Source organism: Piliocolobus tephrosceles, unplaced genomic scaffold (genome assembly GCF_002776525.5).
Source record: "Piliocolobus tephrosceles isolate RC106 unplaced genomic scaffold, ASM277652v3 unscaffolded_31511, whole genome shotgun sequence".
Taxonomy (NCBI): domain Eukaryota; kingdom Metazoa; phylum Chordata; class Mammalia; order Primates; family Cercopithecidae; genus Piliocolobus; species Piliocolobus tephrosceles.
Genome location: NW_022314879.1, coordinates 1 through 9548, shown reverse-complemented (window position 1 = coordinate 9548; position 9548 = coordinate 1). Strand labels below are relative to the sequence as shown.

Below are 9548 nucleotides of genomic sequence, written 5' to 3'. Positions count from 1 at the left end.
GTTTTAATTGTTAACACGGTATTTTTGTTTTCTTTTTTTTAGATGGGGGTCTCACTCTGTCGCCTGTGCTGGAATGCAGTGGTGTGATCTCGGTTCACTGCAGTCTCTTTCACTGCTTTGGTGCCTGTCCAGTAGGAAGTTCTGCCTCTTGGCTGATCTCACCCTGACATGCTGCAGTTTTCTGGGTATGTTTTGTGTTTTTGCTTCTCTATTTGTTGCAACCCTTCAGGGCTTCCAGATGGTTATAAGGGCATTCCTGTTCACCTGCTCACAATCCGAAGCGGACACAGGGTCACCCAAGGCAGGTGTGATGCCAAGGCAAGCTTCTGTTTTGGGGGAATTGGCCCTAGACAAGGTGATGCTGAGTCCCTGGCCCTGCCCACACTCTGGTTCTGGACTTGTGGCTTGCTCTCAAGGCCAGCTTGTATCCACTCGTTTCCCTGGTTCAGATTCATGATTACTGGTCTTCTCCTTGGACCATGCTGGGGCTGCTGGCTGGCCTCTCCCAGGCCTGGATCAGCAGGTGGGAGCAGGAGTGGGCACCTGGGAGGACCTTGGCACAACCAGGGCCCTGCTGATCAGATGGCTGGTGGTGAGCAAGAGGGGAGAGACAGGGAGTGACAGGCAGCTGGGAACATTGAGGTGTGCCTGTGCCTAGGTACACATCTGTGCATGGCATGTGTGCGTGGCTCCGGGTGGCTTCTTGTTGCATTGCTGTGTCTGGATGTCTCTGGGTGGCTATGTGTGGTTGTCCTGAGCACGTCTCTGTGTGTGCACTGTTGGGTGCTGTAGCTTGTTCATGGGTACTTTTCTCTGGATATGTGTGCCAGCCCCCTACTGAGTGCTCTTCAGGGTTCTTGAGAGTGTGCCCATCTGCATGGCAGGTGATACTTTTTCCTGCCTCCACTGAGGTTCTCTTGTGTCTTCTGCCATGCCCTGTTCTGCCCTCTCTCCAGGCTTCCTTACCCTGTGCCTTTCTCTGCCTGAGGAAGTCGCTTCTCCCCATCTGGCTGTGGGTGCCCACTGCCTTCTGGGCAGGGTCTGAAGAGGGACGCCATATCCAGCCTCCAGCCCCATCCTCCCGAGTCTTAGCTGAGGGTGCTGGGCTCAAGCTCGGGGTTGAGGAGATGAGTCAGGGATGGCTGCAGGGGTTGGGCAGAGTGGCGTGTGTGTCACCATGCTGTAGAGAAGTGTGTTTTCCTGCCTCCCTCCACCTGACCTGCCCTCAGTGGCTTGGGCACCAGTGCAGCTCTGAGAAGTCTCCCTTACTTAGCTGCTCTTATTCTCTTCCCAGTAGCCTTGGATGGCACAGTTTCTGATGGAGAGCAGAGTGATCTCTGGGGCTCTGTGCATCCACTGGGGGATCTTGGCCTTAGGATAATTAATCTCACCATAATCATTGGTATTTATGGAACTCTTCCTGCACCAGGCCACACTTGTACATGTAATCAGCTCATTTGCTCCTCAGAACAATCCCGTTTCAGGGGATAGTAGTCCTATCAGGTGGGTTCAAAAAGCATCCCTGGCCAGACATAGTGGCTCATGCCTGTAATCGCAGCACTTTGGGAGACTGAGGTGGGCAGATCACCTGAGGTCAGGAGTTTGAGACCAGCCTGGCCAACATGGTGAAACCTCATCTCTACTAAAAATACTAAAAATTAGCCAGGCAAGGCCGGGCTCGGTGGCTCAAGCCTGTAATCCCAGCACTTTGGGAGGCCGAGACGGGCAGATCACGAGGTCAGGAGATCGAGACCATCCTGGCTAACACGGTGAAACCCCGTCTCTACTAAAAAATACAAAAAACTAGCTGGGCGAGGTGGCGGGCACCTGTAGTCCCTGCTACACGGAAGGCTGAGGCAGGAGAATGGTGTAAACCTGGGAGGCGGAGCTTGCAGTGAGCTGAGATCTGGCCACTGCACTCCAGCCCAGGCGACAGAGCGAGATTCCGTCTCAAGAAAAAAAAAAAAAATTAGCCAGGCAAGGGGTCACGTGCACTTGTAATCCCAGCTGCTCAGGAGGCTGAGGCAGGAGAATCGCTTGAACCCGGAAAGCAGAGGTTGCGGTGAGCCAAGAAAATCACGTTTCACTCCAGCCTGGGTGTCAGCCTGGTCCTGGGGCCTGTACTGGGATTGAGCAGGATCAGGGCTCCTCCTCTCTCCCAGGGCAGATGTCTCAGTGAGGGACAGGGGCCAGTTCTGATGAGGCACCCTGCAGTGGCCTTAGAGACAGTCCCCGGGACCCCAGGGTCTTGGCTGAGGACTGCATGCCCATCCAGCATGGGAGGGCCACACGGGGGCCTGGGGACGCAGGGGTCACCTTGAGGAGAGACCAATGGAGGGCACAGAGAGGGTTCTGGGTCTAGACTGCAGCTCTGTGGCCTGTGCTGGGTCGTGAGGACATGGGGACACAGAGGGATGGGTGAGACTGGGTGAGGCCCGAGGGCCCAGCCCTCCCAGGACAGTTACCAGAAAGGAGAGGGTCTCTTAGGGCAGAGATGTGACTGTCCCTGGAGCCCTGTCGCCTCTGGGGCCCAGTGTCTCTCTGTTCACGGGTCGGCCTCCCACCTTCATTTGAGGAATGGCACGTTAGACACAGGAGGTGACTAGCGGGGAGGAAACGGGGGTGCAGAGAACTCCAGGGCCACCAGGTGAAGTCCAGGGTCATCAGAGGCTGCTGGGGTGGGCATGGGGGCTGCGGTGACCTGAAGTCTGGGGGAGCAGCCCCAAGAACCCAGCCAATGTGAAGGGTCCTGTGGTCGGGCTGGTGGGGACAGGGCGACGGCAGAGCCCCAGGGTGTGTCTGGGTGGAGTCCGTGCTTCACCAGGTGAGAACCCAGGAACAGGTTCGCAGGCTCCATGGTGACCATGCTGGTGGTGAGGACGCTGGTGACCACCTTGTCAAAAGTGGAACGCTTGGATGCTGCACGTGCCATCGGTGATGAGGGTCAGCACTTAGATCTTGCCGTGCTTGAAGGAGATGACCATCTTGTCATAGGAGATGAAGGTGGCCTGGGCGTAGTCCAGGATGATCTGCACAGCCACCTGGGTGTGCAGTGGGAAAGCCGTGGTGCCTGTGGTGAGGCTGTTGAGAGCTACGCCGTGTGGGGGAACACTGGTTCAGAACAGCGAGCTGACGACAAAGACCACCACCCCACCTGTGGACTTGGGCACGGCCAGAGCCTGCATGCAGTCAGTGGGTAGCTGATGAGGAACTAGATGAAGGGGTGCACCTTCTGCGTGATGTCAGCAAGATGGCCACAAAGTAGCACTGTCTGCTGTGGTCATCGTCCACCATTGCAGTGCGGCTCACTGGCTCCGCCTCCCGGGTTCACGCCATTCTCCTGCTTCAGCCTCCTGAGTAGCTGGGACTTACAGGCGCCCGCCACCACGCCCGACTACTTTTTTGTATTTTTAGTAGAGACAGGGTTTCACCGTGTTGGCGAGGACGGTCTCGATCTCCTGACCTCGTGATCTGCCACCCTCAGCCTCCTAAAGTGCTGGGATTACAGGCATGAGCCACCGCGCCTGGCCAGGACTTGATTCTTTCTTTGGGAAACTGATGTCGTAAAAGTGTCTATACTGGACTGTCCTGCCACATGTGGCCCTTGAGCACCTGAAATGGGGCATATAGAATTGCGATGTGCTTTCAGTGTAAAATGCACAATGGATTTGGAAAATGTAATTAGAAATAGAGAATGTAAATGATGTTGTTAAGATCTTTTATTTTTGCTTTTTTTTTTTTTTTTTTTTTTTTGAGATGGAGTCTCGTTCTGTCGGCCAGGCTGGAGGGCAGTGGCGTAATCTTGGCTCACTGCAACCTCTGCCTCCCAGGTTCACACCGTTCTCCTGCCTCAGCCTCCCGAGTAGCTGGGACTATAGGCGCCCGCCACCACGCCTGGCTAATTTTTTTGTATTTTTAGTAGAGACAGGGTTTCACCGTGTTAGCCAGGATGCTCTTGATCTCCTGACCTCGTGACCCACCTCCCTTGGCCTCCCAAAGTGCTGGGATTACAGGCAGGAGCTACCACGCCCAGCCAAGAACTTTTAAAGGTTGGCTGGGTGCAGTGGCATGTGCCCATAGTCCAGCTCCCTGGGAGGCTAAGTCAGGAGGATCACCTGAGCCCAAGAGGTTGAAGCTACAGTGAACTGTGATCGTGCCACTGCCCTCCAGCCTGGGTGATGGAGGGAGACCTTATCTCTTAAAAACAATTCTAAAATGGATTTCATGCTGAAATAACATTTTCTGTATTAAAATTTTAATTTTGTTCTTAATTTATTCTCACCTCTGCTCTGCTAGGTGAGACCCTAGGGAGACCCTGGCCTCCAACTGCTTCCACTGACAACTCAGTTGGAGGGAGCTCCACTTACAAGGGGTTTTTGTGTAGAATATCCCTCCTCCCACCTTATTCACATCCTGTTTATCATTCTTAATCCAATCAGATTTTGATTTAATTATGCCATATATTAGATTTTTACTGAAGTCATAAGCAGATTGCCACAAAGGAGATCATCCTCACTGAAAGGTTTTCAAAGTTGATACGGACAAATATAGCCACATAATTCTAAATTAGGTCTTTGTATATGGTGGGTGTTGATAAGATTTGGGATCGGGATTGAAACTATTCAAACAAAATATTTGGCATCAAAATTAATTGTTATGAATGGAGCTAATTTCAAATTGTTTTTGATCATGAAAATAAAAACTCATAGTTTGATTAAGAAAATTAGTCAAACTTCCTCAGAGAAATCCACATTCATTAGACTAGTCGTTTATTAAAAAGGACTTACTCTTGTGAAGATACACGTTTAGAAGAGGTGTTGAATTCACTTCCACATAATAAACTGTAAATATATTTTTTCTTCATTATGATTTTCTTAAGAACATTTTCTTTTGTCTAGCTTACTTTATTGTAAGAACACAGTATGTAACACATATACGAAATACGTGTTAACTGACTTGATATTATGGTAAGGCTTCCAATCAACAATGGGCTATTCATCCTTATTATTGGGAAGTCAAAAGTTATGCACAGATATTGGACTGCCGGGGGCTCAGTGCCTCTAAAGCTCACGTTGTTTAAGGGTTAGCTGTATCTAAAAATCTCAAGGACATTACCCGTGGCCAATATTTATAATTTTTTCTTTGCTTTCAGACAAAATCATTCCTGTACATTTAATTTCATTAATATTACTCCCTATATTTGTAAATAGCTTGTGCTTAATCTGTGAAGTGTGAACAGGTTTTAGTTTTTGCATGACTCTTGCAGACATATTTAACCACATTTGATGAGTGAAGTGATAGTGAAACTACCTGGGGTTTTCTCTCAGCTGCCTCCCTCTTCTCTCTCCAGGTAACGCTGTGTGGAAGTTTACGAAGAGACCTGGTCCGGATTCAAGCTTTCTGTTCCCATTCTACTTTCTGAAATGCCCACCAAAAGACATGGACCCCTGGCATCTCATGACCACTCAGGTTAGTCATCATTTTTGTTTTTTAATAGCTGAGGATATCCTGACTACCTGCTCCCCACAAGATTATTACAAATTATACTAGTTTAAATTCAAAGGCAAAGTTTCCTCCTTCCTGCTCCCTGGAAACCTTTATCCCTGAATGACATGGCTAAATGGCTAAGCTCCCCTGCACCCAATGCCCTGATGAAGTGTTTCTTCCTGTAGGAGCCTTTCCTTTTGCCCGAAGGCAGATCCTTTCTCTTTTGTTCTCCCCTGACAATTTATAAACACTTGTAACAGAATCTGCTACTATTCTTATTTGTATTGATGTGGTCTTTTTTTTCCTTTTTTCTTTTTTTTTTTTTGAGACGGAGTCTCGCTCTGTCGCCCAGGCTGAAGTGCAGCGGCTGGATCTCAGCTCACTGCAAGCTCCGCCTCCCGGGTTTACGCCATTCTCCTGCCTCAGCCTCCCGAGTAGCTGAGACTACAGGCGCTCGCCACCTCGCCTGGCTAGTTTTTTGTATTTTTTAGTAGAGACGGAGTTTCACCGTGTTGGCCAGGATGGTCTTGATCTCCTGACCTCGTGATCCGCCTATCTCGGCCTCCCAAAGTGCTGGGATTGCAGCCTTGAGCCACCGCGCCAGGCCTGATGTGGTCTTAAAAGAGTTAGATAGTTGAGAGCTGTATCTGTGGCCTACATTTTGTTCTGTTTTTGTTTTGTTTTGTTTTGTTTTGTTTTTTTTTTTTTTGAGACAGAGTCTCACTCGGTCACCCAGGCTAGAGTGCAGTGGTGTGATCTTAGCTCACTGCACCCTCCACCTCCCGGGTTCAAGCGTTTCTCGTGCCTCTCCCTCCCACAAAGCTGGAATTACAGGCGTGTGCCACCACACCTGGCTAATTTTTGTATTTTTAGTGGAGAGGGGGTTTCAACATGTTGGCTGGGCTGGTCTCGAACACCTGGCCTCAAGTGATCCACCCACCTCAGGCTCCCAAAGTGTGTGGCCTACATTTTGGATATGAAATATGAAAAATATTTACCAAAAAAAAAAACAACAAATAATTACTATTGATCCATATATAATTTAATCAATCTGGTTTCCTTCATATTTCCTCTTGCTTTTCATCCTCCTTGCAGTTTCATGATTCTCTGGAGGTCATCTAAAACAATAATATAATTTAAGGAAGCAAATTTTTTTTCTTGAGATGGGATCTTGCTCTGTTGCCCAGGCTGGAGTGCAGTGGTACAATTACGGCTCACTGTAACCTTAAAATCCTGGGCTGAAGCCATCCTCCTGCATCAGCCTCCCCAGTAGCTGGTACTACCAGTGTGTGCTACCAAGATGGTTAATTTTTAAACTATTTTGTAGAGATGAGGGTCTTACTATATTGCCAGAACTGGTCTTAAGCAATCTTTCCACCTTGGCCTCCCAAAGTGCTGGGATAGCAGGTGTGAGCCACCAAACCTGGCAAGGAAGCAAATTTGATTTTACGTCATCCAAAGATTAACGCAAAGGAAGTGTATCTGAGTTGTAGTACGTCAATAAGTGGAAATATTCAGATTCTATATAAATTATTTGTGATTTCCTTTCTGAGAAGAAAGAGACTACAATTCTCATTATACATGTGCATTTTCAAACATTTCCAAACTTGAGATGAAAAAAAAAGAAAATATGAGACAGTGACTATATTTGAGGTATATTCTTTCAACAGACTATAAACCTGTGGGGTTCACACATTTGGTCAGCCAACAACAGGTTCAAAATACATACATTCTTAGTGTTAACAAGGGCTACAAAAAAGTGTAGAACAGCTATCAGTAATATTTTTGTGTTAATATGAATTCTAGGCTTGGCTAAAACACGTAGGATATGATTTATTACAACTCTAGATGTCTGCTTTTTAAATGTTATTTCTTTTTTAGGACTTCAGTCTGATTAAATGTTATTTCTTTTTTAGGACTTCGGTCTTGATTAATAGATGTCTTCTTTATCTCTTTTTTTCTGGTTTCTTGTTTGTTTTGCTTTGTTTTGTTTGAGACTGGGTCTCTGTCGCCCACTGCTGCTGGAGTGCAGTGGCATAATCATGGCTCACTGTAACCTTAACTTCATGGGCTCAGATGATTCTGTCACCTCAGCCTCCCGAGAAGCTGGGACCACAGGCACATGCCAGTATGCCCAATGAATTTTTTCTATTTTTTGTAGAGATAGGAGTCTCACCATGTTACCCAGGCTGGTCTAGAACCTCTGGCTCAAGTGATCCTCCTGCCTTGGCCTCCCAAAGTGCTGAGATTACAGGCGTGAGCCACCACACCTGGTTGAGATTTCTTAGTTCTATTATACTCTCTAATACAAAGAAAGAAAGGTCATCATCCAGTTTTAAGTGCTTTCAGGGCAATTTCTTTTTTTAATTTTTTTAAAATTATACTTTAAGTTCTGGGATACATGTGCAGAACATGCATGTTTGTTACATACGTATACGCTTGCCATGGTTTGCTGCGCCCATCATCAACCCATCATCTACATTAGGTATTTCTCCTAATGCTATCCCTCTCCCAACCCCCAATCCTCTGACAGGCCCCCATGTATGATGTTTGGTGTTCATGTATTCTCATTGTTCAACTCCCCTTATGAGTGTGAACATGTGGTGTTTGGTTTTCTGTTCTTGTGATAGTTTGCCGAGAATGGTGGTTCCCAGCTTCATCCATGTCCCTGCAAAGGACATGAACTCATCCTTTTTATGGCTGCATAGTATTCCATGGTGTATATGTGCCACATTTTCTTTATCCAGTCTATCATTGATGGTCACTCGGTTTGGTTCCAAGTCTTCGCTGTTGTGAACAGTACCACAATAAAAATACGTGTGCATGTGTCTTTATAGTAGAATGATTTATAATCCTCTGGGTATATACCCGATAATGGAATTGCTGGGTCAAACTGTATTTCTGGTTCTAGATCCTTGAGGAATTGCCACACTGTCTTCCACAATGATTGAACTTATATACACTCCCACCAACAGTGTAAAAGCGTTCCTGTTTCTCCACATCCTCTCTAGCATCTGTTGTTTCCTGACTTTTTAATGATTGCCATTCTAACTGGCGTGAGATGGTATCTCATTGTGGTTTTGGTTTGCATTTCTCTAATGACCAGTGATGATGAGCTTTTTTTCATATGTTTCTTGGCCGGATAAATGGGTAGACTGTATGTTTCTAAGGAACTGGTTCATTTTATCTGGGCTAACCAACTTGTTGGCATACAAATGTTTATAGCATTCTCTTAAAATATTTTAAATTTTTATAAAATCAGTATTGAGGCAGGGCTCAGTGGCTCATGCCTGTAGTTGTAGCACTTTGGGAGGCTGAATCACGTGAACCCAGTGTTTGAGACCAGCCTGAACAACATGGTGAAACCCTGTCTCTAACAAAAAATAACAAACAGACAAAAACTAGCCAGGCATGGTGGTGTATGCTTGTTGTCCCAGCTACTCAGCAGGCTGTGCATGTGCTCCAGCCTGGTCAACAGTGATACCATGTCAGAAAAAAAAAAAAAAAATGTAGGGCCGGGCACAGTGGCTCACGCCTGTAATCCCAGCATTTTGGGAGGCTGAGGTGGGTGGATCACAAGGTCAGGAGATCGAGACCAGGCTAACATGGTGAAACCCTGTCTGTACTAAAAATACAAAAAATTAGCCAGGAGAGGTGGCGGGCACCTGTAGTCCCAGCTACTCTGGAGACTGAGGCAGGAGAATGGTGTGAACCCGGGAGGCAGAGGCTGCAGTGAGCTGAGATCGCACCACTGCATTCCAACCTCGGTGACAGAGCAAGACTCCGTCTCAAAAAGAAAAAAAAAAAAAAGGTAGTAATGTATGCACTTTTATTTCTGACTGTAGGAATTTGAACTTTCTTTTCTTTTTTGCACTTGGGCGTTCGTACATGTATCCCAGAACTTAAAGTATAAACAAAAAAAGAAACATGCAGTCCACCAGCTATGAGTCATGAGGAAGGAAACAACAGACCTGGAACTGGGAAGAATACTGAGTCGGTAATCAAAAACTTGTCGATAAAGAAGAGCCCTTCAGCGGGGACACAGGCCCCCTGGACCTGTC

General features: G+C 47.1%; 1 long non-coding RNA gene across 1 annotated transcript; it reads left to right on the top strand.

The window, feature by feature from the left end:
- The first annotated feature begins 51 nt into the window (after positions 1–51).
- LOC113222494 lies at positions 52–9516 on the top strand. The gene is made up of 3 exons (XR_003308417.2): positions 52–185; positions 5351–5469; positions 9387–9516. It is a non-coding gene; the product is annotated as an uncharacterized LOC113222494 (long non-coding RNA).
- The last annotated feature ends 32 nt before the right edge of the window (positions 9517–9548 follow it).